Genomic DNA, 17,848 nt, shown 5'->3' on the forward strand with positions numbered 1-17,848 from the left:
CCTCCCTACCTCCTCTATTGGCACCATGAGAAAAGATTTAATGTCTTTGCTCTAGACTGCAAGTTCATGTCTGACTTGCTTGTCTCTGTCTCCCTAGCCCCTGCCGTGGCACGGTGCTGAGTATGCAGGAAGTACACAATAAGCATTTGATGAGTGAATGAATGTGGAATGGACAGTTCTGGTAGAGGGTTCCCCTGTCCCCTGGAATCTCACCTTCCACCAGGGGGTGCTCTCACCTCGAGTCCCCAGACCTCAGAGTTGGAAGCTGGGGGCTCTGTTTCTCTATAAAGGCTTGGATACAACCCAAACCTATATCCCCGCTTCCTCTCGGCACAGCTGAGGCAGGCTGGCATTTTCGAAGGACTGGGGGAGGGGAGCCGTAGGGGACTGAACAAAGAAGCACAGCGCACATACCCTGTCTGGCTCACGGAGTTGGAGTTCAGGTTTCTCTCCTGCCACAGCCAACTTTGGCTAGGCGGGCCCGGCCCACGTGGGATCCACCCGGGGGGAAAAGAAGGTTTCAGGACAAAGGGCTGGGACTCAGCGCCTGCCTAACTCCCTACTTCCAGAAGCTCTCTCTCAAGGGCTTCCACCCAGCACACCCGAGGGTCTTGGGGGCCATTTTAGCAAGAGAGGGAGGCAGCTGTCCTTATAAGGGGTGGTTAAGCCCTTGGCTACAAACCAAAATGTTGGCAGTTCCAACCCACTAGCCGCTAGAAGTGGTAGACTGCTTCTGTAAAGATTATAGCCTTGGAAACCCTATGAGGCAGTTCTACTATGTTGTTAGTGTCTCTGTGAGTCAGAATTGACTCGATGACAATGAGCTTTAAAAAAAAAAAATACATTGCTCTTGGGTGGTGCAAACAGTTAATGTGCTCGGTTGCTAACCAAAAGGTTGACAGTTTGACTCCATCAGGAGGAGCCTTGGAAGAAAGGCCTGGTGATCCACTTCCAAAAAAATCAGCCCATTGAAAACCTGATGGAGTACAGTTCTGTTCTGACACACACGGGGTCTGCATGAGTCAGAAACGGCTCCACGGCACTGGTTTTTATATCATCCTTACAGCAAAAATGATTATATGTGACAAATGAGTGGTGGATGCACCCACGTGGCATTAGGTTAACCCTCTCTGGTTTTGCTCACCTCAAACTCCCCTTTCTCCATGTCCCACCCCTTCTCTGCACAAATATAAGTGCGAGTTGCCTTGGAGCCCCCGGGCCCTGCCTAGTCCACCTGGAGGTCCCATCCTAGTGAAGGAAACACTGTTGTTGTTGTGTGCCGTTGGTTCCAACTCACGGTGACTCTAGTGGAGGGAAAATGAGAAAGGGGACCAGACAAGGGAAGGAAAGACACATGAGAAAGAGGAGGAAGTGGCTTTGAGCCTGAGGCTTGCCAGGCACTGCACTAGGTGCCTCTGCTGATCCCCTGGGACCCGTTTGAGCCTCACAGGGAGATGCAAAGTTAGATAATGCTATCCTCATGAGCGAAGTGAGACTCAGAGGTTAGGTCACCAGGCTAGTTGATGGCAGAGCAGGCCCTGGAGCCCGTGTCTGTGTGCTTTCTCTGCCTCATGCTGCTGGGTCCCTCATGGAACCCCCCGTCCTTACCTCTCATCCCTTACCAGACACATCCCTAATCTACCTCTTCCCCCCTCCTCCTGCTCGGAGTTGGGGGCTCCTGATTGCTTTGTCTCTGAGGCTCCCCTTGACAGCTGTGAGGAGAGGGCCTGGCGCTAGCCCCAGCTGGAGCCCCGGTGTCAAGCCCCCAGCTACTCTCTGGTTTCACCGTGACGAATCTCTTCCCCCAAGTCCCAGCTTCACAGGCTATAGAGCAGGACCAGTCACCTGCAGGGGGAGCTGCAGGGACTATGGGCATCTCCTCTCCCCTTGCCTGGACATGGACATGTTCCTCTCCTTCCCGAGTTCAGCCCATACAGGAGGGACCAACCTAGAGGCTGGAATTGGAGGCTGTCATAGAGATCTTTCCTTGGCCTGATGCAGCCAGTGCCTGCCTGGCCAGCCTCACTCAGACTCAGCCTGCACCCAGGTTGTATGGCTCAGAAGCCTGACCCCTGGTCTATAGCATGAGGGAACCCTGGGCTGCCAGAAAGCTAGGCCCCTCCCAGAGCCCTCTGCCTGGATGGGCTCCTGGCCTGGGCTGGGCTGCACTTTAGCCCTAGCCTGCCCTGGTGGGTCCCTTGTTGTAAAAAACCACTTTGGTCACAGAATTTGCTCTGGTTCTGAACTCATTTGGGGCTCATCTTGCAGTAACCTTCTTCAGACCTCCTGGGTGGAAGTCAGAGGCAGAGGCTCCCGGCTCTGTAGCCCTGGGCTCTTTTCTCTTTTGCTCCTGGCTTCCCTTCCATTTGCCTGGAGCAAATGTAAATTATGTAAAGTGTTTAGTATAGTATGTGGCACGTAGTTAATATGTCATAAACGGTTGCTGTTTTTGTTATTAGCTACTCAATAAACAGAAATTGATGGTGGTGATGAAGGTGATGATGATGGTGGTGGTGGTAGTGATGATGGTGATGATGTTGGTACTTCCTCCCTCCCTGGGAGCTTGGCTTCTGCACTTAAGCTAGCACTCTGGGTCAAATTGTACCTGTGTCCACATTACAATAATATCTATTGTATCTTACACGTGCTTTTACTCAAATTATCTCATTTGATCCCCACCCCCGTTTGCCTTTGTTAACAGATGAGTAACTGTAGAGTCAGAGAGAATTAGTGAAACGCACAAAGTCATCAGCTCACTGATGCATGTTAGAGCCCTTAGCAGTGTCTGATACATAGTCAGTGTTTAGAAAGCAATAGTTCTAACAGGGCTTGTTTCTTAGGCAACTCTGCCAGGAAGTTGGGGCTGGGACCCGCTACTCTAATCCTGCCTTTTGGCCCCTCCCACTCCTGCCCTTAGCTTCTCCAAGTCCCTTAATCTTTACCGTCTGAAACCCCAACTTGTCTAGGCCAGAGTGGGCCTCAGGACAAGGGGGCAGGGCATTCTAGTGTGTGAGTGCTTGTGTGTGACCATGATACCCCTCCAAGAGGGTTGAGGGCCGTCACTTCCAACTTTGTGCACATGTTCCCTCTACCTGGAATGTGGTTTCCAATGTCACCATGCCTTCCCACCCAACCCTTCACACCTTGGGTTGTAATTAGGAGAAAAAAAGGGAATATGACTGACACTAACTTTCCCAGACACAAGCCCCTCACCACGGGGCTTATTCTTGGCGCCCCCTCCAAGGTCAGGCCCAGCTGGAGAGAGTTACTGGGATTTCACGCACATTCCTGGTAGGAGAGGGGCTGTCTCCCTGTTGGGGACTCTGCCAGGCAGGAGCTGAACCTCAGGCCTCTGGGAGGGGGGAGGGGGACGATGGGGGAACCAGGAACCTCCCAGCCAGTTGGGGCAAGGGTGGGGTGCATGGGGGAAACCTTTAGTCCAAACCACATTCTGTGGGCCAGCCTTACTCTCTCCTGGTGGGCACTCCCACCAATCCTACTGGGTGCCCTCGTCCCTCTCCAGCTCCTTCTAGCTCTTTCCTCCCCATCTCCTCAAGAAGCACTGCTTTGAAGGAGGGAAAGAAGCACCAAATACGAGAAGGTGTGTAATGTGGTGGGAAGAACAATGGCCTGGATTCTCCACTTTTTAGCAATGAGATTTAACTGTTCCAATCCTCAGTTTTCTCGGCTGTGAGATGGAGAAACGGTAGAAATAATTGAGACAACGCATGTGAGGTGCCTGGCACAGAGCGGCCCCTTAAATGGTAGCAACAGCAGCAGTGGCAGTCCTTAGAGTTATTAGAAGTCCCAGTGTCGGTAGGAGAGGGACGTTCTCCCTCATTTGCCTGAGTGGTGGTGGGGCCCACACTTCCACATGAATCCAGATTCTTCCAGCACCAGTCGGATTCTCCCCTTCTCCCCTGTTGCTGCCCCCTTGAGCCACTGTCCAGCACCCAGCAGGAGAGTTGGGCAGAGCAAGGAGCCTGAGACTCCGTTCTTGCAGAAACCAAACATGACTGACTTCTGGTCAGTGTCACCCTAGGAGCCAGGTTCTAGGGTCCCAGAGTCCCTGGGTGGAGCAAACAATTAACACACTAAGCCGGAGCTCTGGGTCTAAGATAATGTGTGTGTTGGGGTGGGGGGAGGGCGGAGGGTTGAGGCCTATTACTCTGGAGGGAGCTGAAAACTCAAGGTTGGCTGGCATGAAGAAACCTGGGGCTTTTTGGGCAACTGTGAGAAAGCACAAAGGAACTTCAGGACCTGAACACGTCTGGGGAGGTGTTGAGGAATGGGGTGGTTTAATTCTGGCAAGTTCCATGGGCAGCACCATGGGAAGCCTCGGAGAGAAGGTTTGATTAATTTGTTTTCCCCTCTCAAGTTGAGGGCAAACAATTTGAGAAAAAAATGGGGACAGCTGGCCTGTGGCTCTTCTTGGGAGAAAAGCTGGAAGAGGTCTGATCTGGACTAGAACTGGGCGTGGGACTAGGCGGGAACGGGGTGTGTGTGGAGGTGATATTTACTGTGCGCGGGCATGTGCTTTGCGTCTCTCTTGCCTCCCACTGCATCCGCAGAAGTAGGCGTTATTGCCTCCATTTCACAAGATGTAAGTGGAGGTTCAGGGAAGTTAAACTTGCCCTAAGTCACCAGGCTAATAAGAGACAGAGTTGGTGACTGAGCCTAGGCCTGTATAACGCTAAAACTGGTGCCTGCAATGTTTGCTTCGAGATTCCAGAACGCTATCTCAACTGGGGAAAACCTGGCAGCACAGTGGTTAAGAGTTTGGCTGCTAACCCAAAGGTCAGCAGTTCAAATCCCACCAGGCGCTCCTTGGAAACTCTATGGGGCAGTTCTGCTCTGTCCTATAGGGTTACTATGAGTCAGTCAGAATAGACTTGATGGCAATGGGTATCTCAAATGGGGAGTCCCTGGGTGGTACAAACGGTTAAGTGGTCTACCACTAACCAAAAGGTTGGTGGTTGGAACCCATGCAGAGGCACCTCAGAAGAAAGGCCTGGCAACTTACTTCCAAAAAACTAGCCATTGAAAATCCTATGGAGCACAGTTTTACTCGGACACAATGGGGTCTCCATGAGTCGGAATCGACTCCACAGCAGCTGGTTTGGTTTTGATTTTTTTTATCTCAAATGGGACCACACATTGTTCAATGCATTTAGTAATCTGTAAGCCAACGTAAAAATTCAAGCCATGGTGGTGTTTTGTTTCTTTTTAACGGGAATTCAGTGCAAACAGCACTGGGCTTGGAGTCATAAGCTGGATCCAAGTTATGAGTCACCTGTGTGACTTTGGGTGAGGCATCGCTGAGCCTCAGGGTGATTATCACTAAATAGGGTTAGGAAGACCTGCCTTGCTCAGCCCCCAGGTGGTTGGAAGATCCTAGGATGCTGAGGTCCCTGTCCTGCAGCCCAAGGGTCCTGGTCTAGTCTAGTTGATTCTTGCCTCTAACACATCCCCAGGTCTGTGTATTCTACACATTTTCCAGGTCCCTTTCATTTTACAAAGTCATCTCCGATACCATCTTTTCCAGGAAATCGTTCCCATGAGCCTCGCCTCCCTCTGATGACTTTACTTGATAACAAATGTGGTTCCCACAAGCTCAGTTTGTATCCGCCTGGGGCGCTTGCTGCGTTGTGGGTGTACTGAAGCTCATCTGTGACCCAGGATCCCCCAGGGGTTAGGGTGCTGCAGCCCTCTTCCCCTGGATCTCCTGCCGTATGGCCCTGCTGTCAGCACACGACTCTGCCCTTTAGATTCTCTCTACAGTGGGAGGAGGGAACGTTGGTGTTTCAGTGTCAGAATTCTTGCCTTTCTTTCGGGAGACAGGATCGGCCAATGCGCTCATAAGCAGCCACCACCCGTCTGTCAGTGGAGGTTTGCTATGTGGTGAACAGGTTTCAGAGGAGCTTCCAGACTAAAGACAGACTAGAAAAATCAGCCAATGAAAACTCTATGGATCGCAACAGTCAGATTTGAAAATGATCATGGAGATGGCACAGAATTGGGCAGCATTTCCTTCCGTTGAACATGGAGTCGCCATTAATTGGGAAGGACCTGATGACAGCTAACAACAACAAACAGTAGGGGGCAGTGGTCAGAGTGATTGGAGGCAGGAGGCATGGTCCCTGAAGCCAGATCGCCTGCGTTCGAAGCCCAGCTCCCCCTGGCTAACTCTGCGACCTTAGGCAACTCTGTTCATTTCCCTGGGTCCTGGGAGACAATGGTAGTGATGGTTTCTACCTTCTAGGGTTGAGGTGAGGGTTTAATTTTGTGAAGTACTTAGAACAGTGCATGGCACTTAGTGAGTGATATTATATGCCTTAACTATTACTAAGATATCTTGAGTCACTTTGTCACTTCCAAACATTATATAAATGTAAAGAGTTCTTACTGTTGTTAGTCCCCTGGGACTCGATTTCCCCATTTGAGGGCTGGGAAAAATGATCTCTGAGGCTCCATCTGGTTCTAACCATCTGTAATTCCGAAACAGGCAGTTAGAGCTCTTGCTTGGCACCTGCATGTGTTGAGCTGTGGGCACAGGAGAAGAGAGGATGGGCGGGAGCCCCCATGGGCCCAGTTTTGGAAGGGAGAACCTGATCTCTGGGAAGTGATGGCAGAAAACACCCCAGAGGAAGCAGTGGTTGTTGGTGGGGCAAACGTTACCAATCAGAGAGGACCTGGGCATCATCTTTATCCCAGAGTCTGTATCAACCATGGGGGCTCCAGTTCCATAGGGACCTGAGGATGTCCCTGAAAGGGCCACATGTGAAGGTCCTACACTTTCACTGATTAAAACCCTAAATCTCTCTAGGGTGAACAGATCCTTTTCTGGAGGATGCTCTGGAGACATGTATCAGGCACACTCTTTCTTGGGGCTCCAGCCTCCCCATTGGCACTCCTTTAGTGGGCTGGGAGAGGAGACACGTGGAGCCCACATCTACCATGCCTTCCCTGGGGAGACCCTTCTGTCAGCTGTTTGTTTTGTTAGCAGGGTGGGTCCTTCCTTCTCTGCAGGGGAGGGCCAAGCAGGGTGCTCTCCCCAGTGTAGAGGTGGGGTGGTGAGAATGGCTGACAGAGGGCTGCTGTCCACCTTCCCCACACGCCCACTGCTGCTGCTGCTAACTAGACTCCACTGGAAGCTGCCAGGCACTATCACCCAGGCACCAGGTCTCAGGATCAATTGTGGTAGATAAAGGAGATGGAGTGAAGTTGGTGATCCATCACTGTCAGGACTGGCCGAGGAGGCTTCATGGACCCACCACCACATCCTGCTCAGTGTCTGGCCACTCTGTTTCCGGAGCAGCTCAGGAGAGACCAACCAGCTCCCCCTCCCATCTCCCAGGCCCTTTGTTCCCTGTGTAGGGAGGGGCTATGCCCCAGGCCTTCAGTCATGGAGTCAGAGGGGCAAAGGGCATACTAAAATATCACCTAGTGCAAAGTGGCCAAGCTGGAGGCACAGACCAGACCCCCCGCCACCCGGATCCCAGTCCAGGGCCCTTTCCAGTACATTGGCCTGCCTCTCCTCCTGCCGTCCAGCCTAGACCACCTGCCTGCCCCCTCCAAAACAGTGCAGTCATCAGTGAAGGCTGGATTTGGGTGTAGCTCTCTGCTCCCTGCCCTTCTTGTGAAACTGCTGTGCTCTGCTAGGGATCAATCCTGGAAGCAGAGGAAGGCGTCCCAGCTCACCGCTCCTGGTGTGGTCACCCATGACACCTCAACACCTCACCCAGCCACAGGGCAGTGTTCCGTGTTGGGAGTCGGGATTCCTGTTTGCTAATTGCTAATGCTTCCCTCCTTCCTGCTCATCTGGGGTCCCTGAGGGCGCACACCGCCCCTCCTCCTCTGGCTCTACCCATCCTGCCCTCCTCCCCGGTGCCTCCTAGACCTGTGGGACCACAGCTTGGCTGGATGGACTGCATGCCAGTGTTTCCTGTCTCCAGAGCTCCAGGGAATGTATGACTATGATTTTTCAAACTTTTTTTAAAGTGTACCGATTACCAGTCGCCATGGAATTGACTCTGGCTCACGGTGTCCCCATATGTGTAAGAGTGGAACTGTGCTCCGTAAGGTTTTCAATGGCTGATTTTTTGGGAAATAGATTGCCAAGCTTTTCTTCTGAGGCTCCTCTGGGTGGCCTCGAACCTCCAACCTTTCAGTTAGCAGCCAAACACCTTAACCACTTGCATGGCCATGTCCTTTTAAAGTGTAGGACCCTTATAAAAACCAAAAATCTCTGATACTCATATGAAAATTGCTCATCATCATTAGTCATCAGGGAAATGCAAATCAAAATCACGAGATACCACTACACCCCTGTCAGAGTAGCTATAACTAAAATGACAGATGATACCAAGTGTGGGCAAGGAAGTGGTGCGATTAGAACACTCATGCCCTGCTGGTGGGAACATAAATTGGCACAACCACTTCAGAAAACTGTCTGGCTGTATCTCCTAACCCTAATTCCACTCCTAGGTATATACTCAACAGAAATGAGTGCTTATGTGCTCCAAAGTCACACACAAGAAGACTTGTGGCAGCTTTGTTCATAATTGCTCCAAACTGGAAACCACCCACATAACCCTGAGAACTCCATTGAGGCATGTCTACACAATGGAATATTACACAGCAATGAAAAAAGAATCCCTGTGGATGAATCTCACACACCCAATACTAAGTGAAAGAAGTCAGACTCCAAAGAGTATACTTTATATGGTTCTATTTATGTGAAGTTCCAAAAGGGGGTGCTAGCTGGAAGAGTATGAGTGTACCTTCTGTGTCTTGATCTGGGGGGTGGTGATAGGAGTGTATACATATAGAGCTCCATTTTTAGGATTTGCGCACTTTGCTGTTTGTATAGAATTCCCCGGGTGGTGCCAAAGGTTCACATGCTTAGCTGCTAACTGAAAGGTTGGAGGTTCAAGTCCACCCAGAGGCACCTTGAAAGAAAGGCTTGACTGTCTGTTCTGAAAAACCAGCCATTGAAAACCCTATGGAACTCAGTTCTGTTCTGATGCACGTAGGGCCGCCGTGAGCTGGAGTTGACTTCATGGCAGATGGTTTGGTTTTTATTTATTTTTTACTGTTTATATGGTATTCCTCAATCGAACCGTTAAAAAACTAAAATCTAACAAAATACCAAAACCTTACCCAGAATTCTGGAAAGTAAAACAGACAAAAGCTGAGCCCCTGCCTTTGGCTCCCTACCTAAGGTGACTCTTGGGGCATCTCTGTGGATGAAACTTTGGAGGACATGCTGAAAGCCTTTGCCCATGGCCTCATGTTCCTGCAGCTGGCCCCAGTCCTAGTACCTTGAACGGACACATTCCAGGTCCTCCATGCATGTGCCCCTACCCCCAGCTGAGGGGTTGCAGTGTGAGGAGATGCAAACCAAGGAGGAAGAAACTGGGGGATGGTGGTCACCACACAGCCAGGAAGGCACAGCACAGGGGTACCACCAAGAGCTTGGTAAGTGTCCTAATTCCTGATACCCTTTCCATGGCAGTCTCAGTTTCTGTGGGGCAGTTTGCTCCTTAGAGTAGATGCACAGTGGTGAGAATAGTAAGAGATAATACTATCCTAGCTCAACTTGACTGAGCACCACTCTGTTCCAGGCATTGTGCTAAGTACTACAAAGAGCCGATTCTCCTTTAATCCTCACAACAGCCCTCTGTGGTAGGCGCCACTATTATCTGCTTTACAAATAGCTGTCTCTATATTCGAACTATCTTTATTCGCCCCAGCAGTCTGTTCACATAGATTAAGAAATAAAGCCCAGAGAAGGCAAGCAACTCACCTAAAGCCTACACAGCTGGCAAGTGGTGGAACTAGGGATTGAATCAAGGTCAATCTGACTTCAAAACTCTGCCTCTCTCCTCTCACCAGGCATTCAATAAATGTCTGCTGTGAACTGAACTGGTGATAGAATCAGCATCTAAAAGGACTGCAAGAGGCTGAAATGCTGACCCCCTGATCATTAAGATGAAACAGCAGAGATAAATGAAAAGCACCGCATTTAGGGGGGAAAACAGCTGCTTTTCAGGTACAGAGTGAGGGAGGCTTACTTAGAGGTAGCACATGTGAAAAAACCCAGAGGTTTACTTGCCCAATCCATCCATCATCCATCCTGCCACCCACCCACCCACCCTCCCACCCATCCATCCATCCATCCATCCACCCCTCTCTTCGTCCACAAATTTAACCACCAGGATTGATCCCTCTCCATTCCATGCCACCACTATGAGATCAGCTAGGTTGGCTGTGTCCATGGTGTAAGAGGATGTAGGGCCAGGCTCAGGGAGGACAAGAAGATAGCCTCCTCACATTTCCTGCTGGTCAGATCAGTTCCAGGAACAGTATTTCATCCCCGGTTCTCACAGTGGGAGGAAGCTGGTAATATGCTTCTTTCAGAAACAGCTGGGGGGATTGTCCGCTGGAGTGTCTGTGCTGTGGTGGGCATTGTGATAATATTTTCCCACAGCTGCTGGTCAACTAAACCAAAACTTGAACCCAGGTTTGCCTGACTCCAAAGCACAAGCTCCTAACAGCTATATTGCTAAGTGGCATGTTAACTTTAGCAGGTTGTTGTTGTTGTTAGGTGCTGTCGAGTTGGTTCCAACTCATAGCCACCCTATGTACAACCGAACAAAACACTGCCCGGTCTGGCACCATCCTCACAATCATTCCTATGTTTGAGCCCATTGTTGCAGCCACTGTGTCAGTCCAGCTCATCAAGGGTCTTCCTCTTCTTTGCTGACCCTCTACTTATCAAGCATGCTGTCCTTCTCCAGGGACTGGTCCCTCCTGATAATACATCCGAAGTACATAGGACGAAGTCTTGCCATCCTCACTTCTAAGGAGCATCCTGGCTGTACTTCTTCCAAAACAGATTTGTTCGTTCTTCTGGCAGTCCATGGTAGATTCAATATTCTTCACCAACACCATAATTCAAGGCATCAGTTCTTCTTTGGTCTTTCTTATTCATTGCCCAGCTTTTGCATGCATATGAGGTGATTGAAAATATCATGGCTTTTCAATCATGGGTCATATGCACCTTAGTCCTCAAAGTGATATCTTTGCTTTTTAACACTTTAAAGAGGTTCTTTTGCAGCAGATTTGCCCAATGCATGTTGTTGTTAGGTGCCGTTGAGTCAGCTTCGACTCATAGCAACCCTATGCACAACAGAACGAAACACTGCCTGGTCCTGAGCCATCCTTACAATTGTTGTTATGCTTGAGCTCATTGTTGCAGCCACTGTGTCAATCCACCTCCTTGAAGGTCTTCCTTTCTGCTGACTCTGTACTCTGTCAAGCATAACGTCCTTCTCCAGGGACTGATCCCTCCTGACAACATGTCCAAAGTATATAAGATGCAGTCTCACCAGCCTTGCCTCTAAGGAGCATTCTGGCTATACTTCTCCTAAGACGGATTTGTTCGTTCTTTTGGCAGTCCATGGTGCATTCAATATTCTTTGCCAACACCACAATTCAAAGTCATCAATTCTTCTTCGGTCTTCCTTATTCATTGTCCAGCTTTCACATGCATATGATGCGATTGAAAATACCATAGCTTGGGTCAGGCGCACCTTAGTCTTCAAGGTGACATCTTTGCTCTTCAACACTTTCAAGAGGTCCTTTGCAGCAGATTTACCCAATGCAATGTGCTTTTTGATTTCTTGACTGCTGTTTCCATGGCTGTTGACTGCGGATCCAAGTAAAATGAAATCCTTGACAACTTCAATCTTTTCTCCATTTATCATGATGTTGCTCATTGGTCCAGTTGTGAGGATTTTTGTTTTCTTTATGTTGAGGTGCAATCCATACTGAAGGCTGTGGTCTTTGATCTTCATTAGTAAGTGCTTCAAGTCCTCTTCACTTTCAGCAAGCAAGGTTGTGTCATCTGCATAATGCAGGTTGTTAATGAGTCTTCCTCCAATCCTGATGCCCCGTTCTTCTTCATATAGTCCAGCTTCTCAGATTATTTGCTCAGCATACAGATTGAATAGGTATGGTGAAAGAATACAACCCTGACGCACACCTTTCCTGACTTCAAGCCAATCAGTATCCCCTTGTTCTGTCCAAACAACTGCCTCTCGATCTATGTAAAGGTTCCTCATGAGCACAATTAAGTGTTCTGGAATTCCCATTCTTCGCAACGTTATCCATAATTTATTATGATCCACACAGTCAAATGCCTTTGCATAGTCAATACAACACAGGTAAACATCCTTCTGGTATTCTCTGCTTTCAGCCAGGATCCATCTGACATCAGCAATGATATCCCTGGTTCCACGTCCTCTTCTGAAACCGGCCTGAATTGCTGGCAGTTCCCTGTCGATACACTGCTGCAGCCATTTTTGAATGATCTTCCACAAAATTTTGCTTGCTTGTGATATTAATGATATTGTTCTATAATTTCCACATTCTGTTGAATCACCTTTCTTGGGAATAGGCATAAATATAGATCTTTTCCAGTCAGTTGGCCAGGAAGCTGCCTTCCATATTTCTCGGCATAGATGAGTGAGCACCTCCAGCGCTGCATCTGTTTGTTGAAACATCTCAGTTGATATTCCATCAATTCCTGGAGCCTTGTGTTTCACTAAAGCCTTCAGAGCAGCTTGGACTTCTTCCTCCAGTACCATCGGTTCCTGATCACATGCTACCTCTTGAAATGGTTGAACATCGACTAATTCTTTTTGGTATAACGACTCTGTGTATTCCTTCCATCTTCTTTTGATGGTTCCTGCATTGTTTAATATTTTCCCCATAGAATCCTTCACTATTGCAACACAAGGCTTGAAATTTTTCTTCAGTTCTTTCAGCTTGAGAAACGCCGAGTGTGTTCTTCCCTTTTGGTTTTCCATTTCCAGCTCTTCACGCATGTCATTATAATACTTTGTCTTCTCGAGACGCCCTTTGAAATCTTCTGTTCAGTTCTTTTACTTCATGCATTCTTCCTTTTGCTTTAGCAGCTCGATGTTCGAGAGCAACTTTCAGAGTCTCCTCTGACATCCATCTTGGTCTTTTCTTTCTTTCCTGTCTTTTCAATGACCTCTTGCTTTCTTCATCTATGATGTCCTTGATGTCATTCCACAACTCCTCTGGTCTTCGGTCACTAGTGTTCAATGCTTCAAATCTATTCTTCAGATGGCCTCTAAATTCAGGTGGGATATACTCAAGGTCATATTTTGGCTTTCGTGGACTTGCTCTGATTTTCTCCAGTTTCAGCTTGAACTTGCATATGAGCAATTGATGGTCTGTTCCACAGTGGGCCCCTGGCCTTGTTCTGACTGATGATATCGAGGTTTTCCATTGTCTCTTTCCACAGATGTAGTCAGTCTGATTTCTGTGTGTTCCATCTGGTGAGGTCCATGTGTATAGTTGCCGTTTATGTAGGTGAAAGAAATATTTGCAATGAAGAAGTCGTTGCTCTTGCAAAATTCTATCATTTGATCTCCGGCATTATTTCTATCTCCAAGGCCATATTTTCCAACTACTGATCCTTCTTCTTTGTTTCCAGCTTTCACATTCCAATCACCAGTAATTATCAATGTATCTTGATTGCATGTTCGATCAATTTGAGACTGCAGCAGCTGATAAAAATCTTCTATTTCTTCATCTTTGGCCCTAGTGGTTGGTGCGTTAATTTGAATAATAGTCGTATTAACTGGTCTTCCCTGTAGGCATATTGATATTATCCTATCACTGACAGCGTTGTACTTCAGGGTAGATCTTGAAACGTTCTTTTTGATGATGAATGCAACACCATTCCTCTTTGAATTATCATTCCCAGAATAGGAGACCATTTGATTGTCCGATTCAAAATGGCCAATACCAGTCCATTTCGGCTCACTAATGCCTAGGATGTTGACATTTAGCCCAACGCATACATCATTTGATTTCTTGACTGGTGGTTCCATGGGCATTGATTATGGATCCAAGTAAAATGAAATCCTTGACAACTTCAGTATTTTCTCTTTATCACGACGCTGCTTATTGGTCAGGCTGTGAGGATTTCTGTTGTCTTTATGTTAAGGTGTAATTCATACTGAAGGCTGTAGTCTTTGGTCTTCATTGGTAAGTGCTTCAAGTCCTCTTCACTTTCAGCAAGCAAGGTTGTGTCATCTGCATAATGCAGGTTGTTAATGAGTCTTCCTCCAATCCTGCTGCCCGTTCTTTATCATATACTCCAGCTATTTCAATTATTTGCTCAGCATACTGATTGAATAGGTATAATGAAAGGATATGACCCTGAGGCACACCTTTCCTGATTTTAAACCACACAGCATCCACTTGTTCTGTCCGAATGACTGCCTCTTGGTCTGTGTACAGGTTCTGCATGAGAACAATTAAGTGTTTCGGAATTCCCATTCTTGGCAATGTTATCCATAATTTGTTATGATCCACACAGTTGAATGCCTTTGTCTAGTCAATAAAACACAGGTAAACATCTTTTTAGTATTCTCTGCTTTCAACCAACATCTGACATCAGCAACGATATCCCTTATTCTGCCTATTCATCACTTGAATTTCTGGCATTTCCTGTTGATGTGCTCCTGCAACCATTTTTGAATTATCTTCAGCAAAATTTTACTTGTGTGTGATACTAATGATAACTCTAGCATAAAACCAAAGAACGTGTTTTCGTCGAGTCTATTCTGACTCATATCGACCCTGTAGGACAGAGTAAAATTGCCCCACAGGGTTTCCAAAGAGTGGCTGGTGGATTCGAACTGCCAACCTTTTGGTTAATAGCTGAGTTCTTAACCACTGCACCACCAGGGCTCCAACTCTAGCATACCAAAAACCCATTGCCATCAAGTCTATTCCGAGTCATAGTGATCATACAGGACAGAGTAGAACTGCCCCATAGGGTTTCCAGGGAGACGCTGGTGGATTAGAAAGGCTGACCTTTTGGTTAAGAGCCGATCTCCTAACCACTGTGCCACCAGAGCTCCAACTCTAGCACAGGGTTCCAAAAAAAAAAAAAACAAACCTGTTTTCATCTAGCTGACTCTGTTTCATAGCAACCCTATAGGACAGAGTAGAACTGTCCCATAGGGTTTCCAAAGCTGTAATCTTCATGGAAGCAGACTGCCACATCTCTCTCCAGTAGAGTGGCTGGTTCGTTGGAACCGCCGGCCTGTCAGTCAGCAGCTGAGTGCTTAACCACTATGCCACCAGGATTCCTTAGCTAGGGTTAAGTGTATGAAAACAAGATTTGGTGAGTATGTGTAATGATCTCCAAATAGCTGAACAACTGTTTTGGGAAGAGAGTTTGTCTAGCCATGTCTAGGGAAATGCCTAGACCAATGGGTGAAATGTAAAAACACCCAAAACCCAAACCCATTGCCCTTGAGTCGATCCTGACTCATAAAGACCCTAAAGGACAGAGTAGAACTGCCCCATAGGGTTTCCAAAGAGCAGCTGGTGGGTTCGAACTGCTGACCTTCTGGTTACCAGTCATAGCTCTTAACCACTACACCGCCAGGGTTTTGGGGTAAAACGTAGAGGAGGGAAATTTTGCCTGAAGATAAGAGAATGATGGTAGGGCTTTAGCTCCAGAGGAGTTGGTGGTGGGGATAAAGAATGGGACAGCAGCCCCCATGCAGGAGGAGCTGGCTGGCTCTGCCATCATACATGTAAACCAAGGGAGGAAATAGGGTCTGTGGGGCGCCACAGAAGCCAGAAGCAAGGCAGAGTCCAAAGATTGCACCCCAGAAGTGTCTGGCATGGGGCCAGGTGTAGAGGGAATTCAAGGAGCCGGGTCTCAATGGTGTTCTCCTCAGGGTTTCAGAGGCCTTTCCTCCTCCAACTTTTCCCATTCCCCTCCACGTTTTCCAGGAAGTCTTCCTCAATGAGCCCCACATGACTCTGATGGCTCCACCCAACAAGTGGGCTCCTGCAAACCCAGTTAAAACCCCAATGGGGATTCTTGCTGCTCTGTGGGTGAACTGAACCACTATCAGGTTTAGTATCACCCCAGGCCTTAGGCAGGCCCCACTCCTTCCCCTCCATCCCTTCCCCCTCCATCCCTTCCCCCTCCCCCTGTTCTCAGGTCATGGCCCTACCCTTGAGCACATCAAGGGCAAGTTTTCTAACGGTCTGGTTGGCAAAACCTTACTTTTCCCTCTAGGCTTCTCCTCTCCCTGCCCAAAATGAGAGTGCCGGCCTAGGGTGGTCTCTATGGGTCCTTTTAGACAACCTACCTTAAAATGTTCTATTATCAAATTTGCCTGGAATACTTTAATACTTTTTTAAAAAAATGTAATTATTTTATTGTGGTAAAAAACAACAAAAAGTTTGCCATTTTAACCATTTTTAAGTGTGCGGTTTAGCAACATTATTTTCACCATATTGTGCAACTACCACCACTATCCATTTCCCAAAGTTTTACATCACCCCAAACAGAAACTCAGTGCCCCTTCAGCACTAACTCCCATTTCCTCCCCTCCCCAGAATCTGGCAACCATGAATAAACTTTGCTCTCTACGCACTTACCTATCCCAGGTATTTCATGTAAGTGGGATCATACAATATTTGTCCTTTTGTCTTGGACTTTTTTCACTCTGGATAATGTTTTCAAGGTTCATCCATGTTGTAGCATGTATCAGCATTTCACTTCTATTTATGGCTGAATAATACTCCATTCCATGTATATACCATATTTTGTTTATTCATGGATATATATGGGTTGTTTCCACCTTTTGGCTGCTGTGAATAATGCTGCAATGAGCATTGATATACAAGTATCTGTTTGAATCCCTGCTTTCAAGTCTTGTGGGTATATACCTAGGAGTGGAATTGCTGGGTACTTGGGGGAAAGCCTGGTGGCATAGTGGTTAAGTGCTACAGGTGCTCACCAAAGAGTCAGCAGTTTGAATCTGCCAGGCGCTCCTCGGAAACTGTATGGGGCAGTTCTACTCTGTCCTACAGGGTCGCTATGAGTCGGAATCGACTCGACAGCCCTGGGTTTGGTTTTTTTAGTTTTGGGAATACTCTTAACTGACCCCTGTCTGGTGAGCTCCTATACACATCCTTCAAGGCCCAGCTGACGTACTGCTTCATCTGCCAAGTCCTGAAGGCCCTCCTAAACAAAATTAGTCACTCCCAAGCTGTGCTACTGCAGCCCTTTACCCACACCTCTGCTACGGCCTGTGGCCAGCATGGTATTGGCTGTTTTGGAATCTGGGGCTCCTAGGGGCTCTGTGGTCCTCGAAGGCAGGGACAGTGTGTGGGACTATCACAGTATTACCAGCTCTGAGCACAGTGCCTGGCCCAGGGTGGCTAAAAATAGAATCTAAATGAATGAATAAATGAATGATTGCATGAGTAAATGAATCCCTCAATTCATCAAGTTTACCTCCTTAGTCATGTGCACCCAGAAGAGGGTAGCACAAGGGGAGACAGCCAGGATGTCAGCAAGGGGAGGTGAGGCATCCCGGCACGTGGGCCTGGGTGAGGGCTTGGGACTGCCTTCTCCAGCCCAAAGCTCCGCCCAGAGAGGCTTTGGCTGGGACTAATTGGCCTGCCCTCCTCCCTCCACCAGAGAAAGTCGTGGCTAATTTGCTAGAACGCTCTAGTTAAATGCCAATTAGGACGCTCTGTCCACTGCACTCTTCCAATATATTAATAACGTACTTAAGCGTTTATTGCCTGCATGAATTAAAAATTAACTTAAACGGACAGCCTGGAAAACTGAGGAAGTGACCGCTTAAACGAGCAATTTGCATCTAATTCGAATACCAACCTCTAAACACAGCCCCGGTCTAGCCTGTGGGTTGGTTTGTCCTGTCAGTGGCAGGCCCAAGCCAGCTGCTAACAGCTGTGGCCTTCT

This window comes from Elephas maximus, chromosome 17 (genome assembly GCF_024166365.1).
Source record: "Elephas maximus indicus isolate mEleMax1 chromosome 17, mEleMax1 primary haplotype, whole genome shotgun sequence".
Taxonomy (NCBI): domain Eukaryota; kingdom Metazoa; phylum Chordata; class Mammalia; order Proboscidea; family Elephantidae; genus Elephas; species Elephas maximus.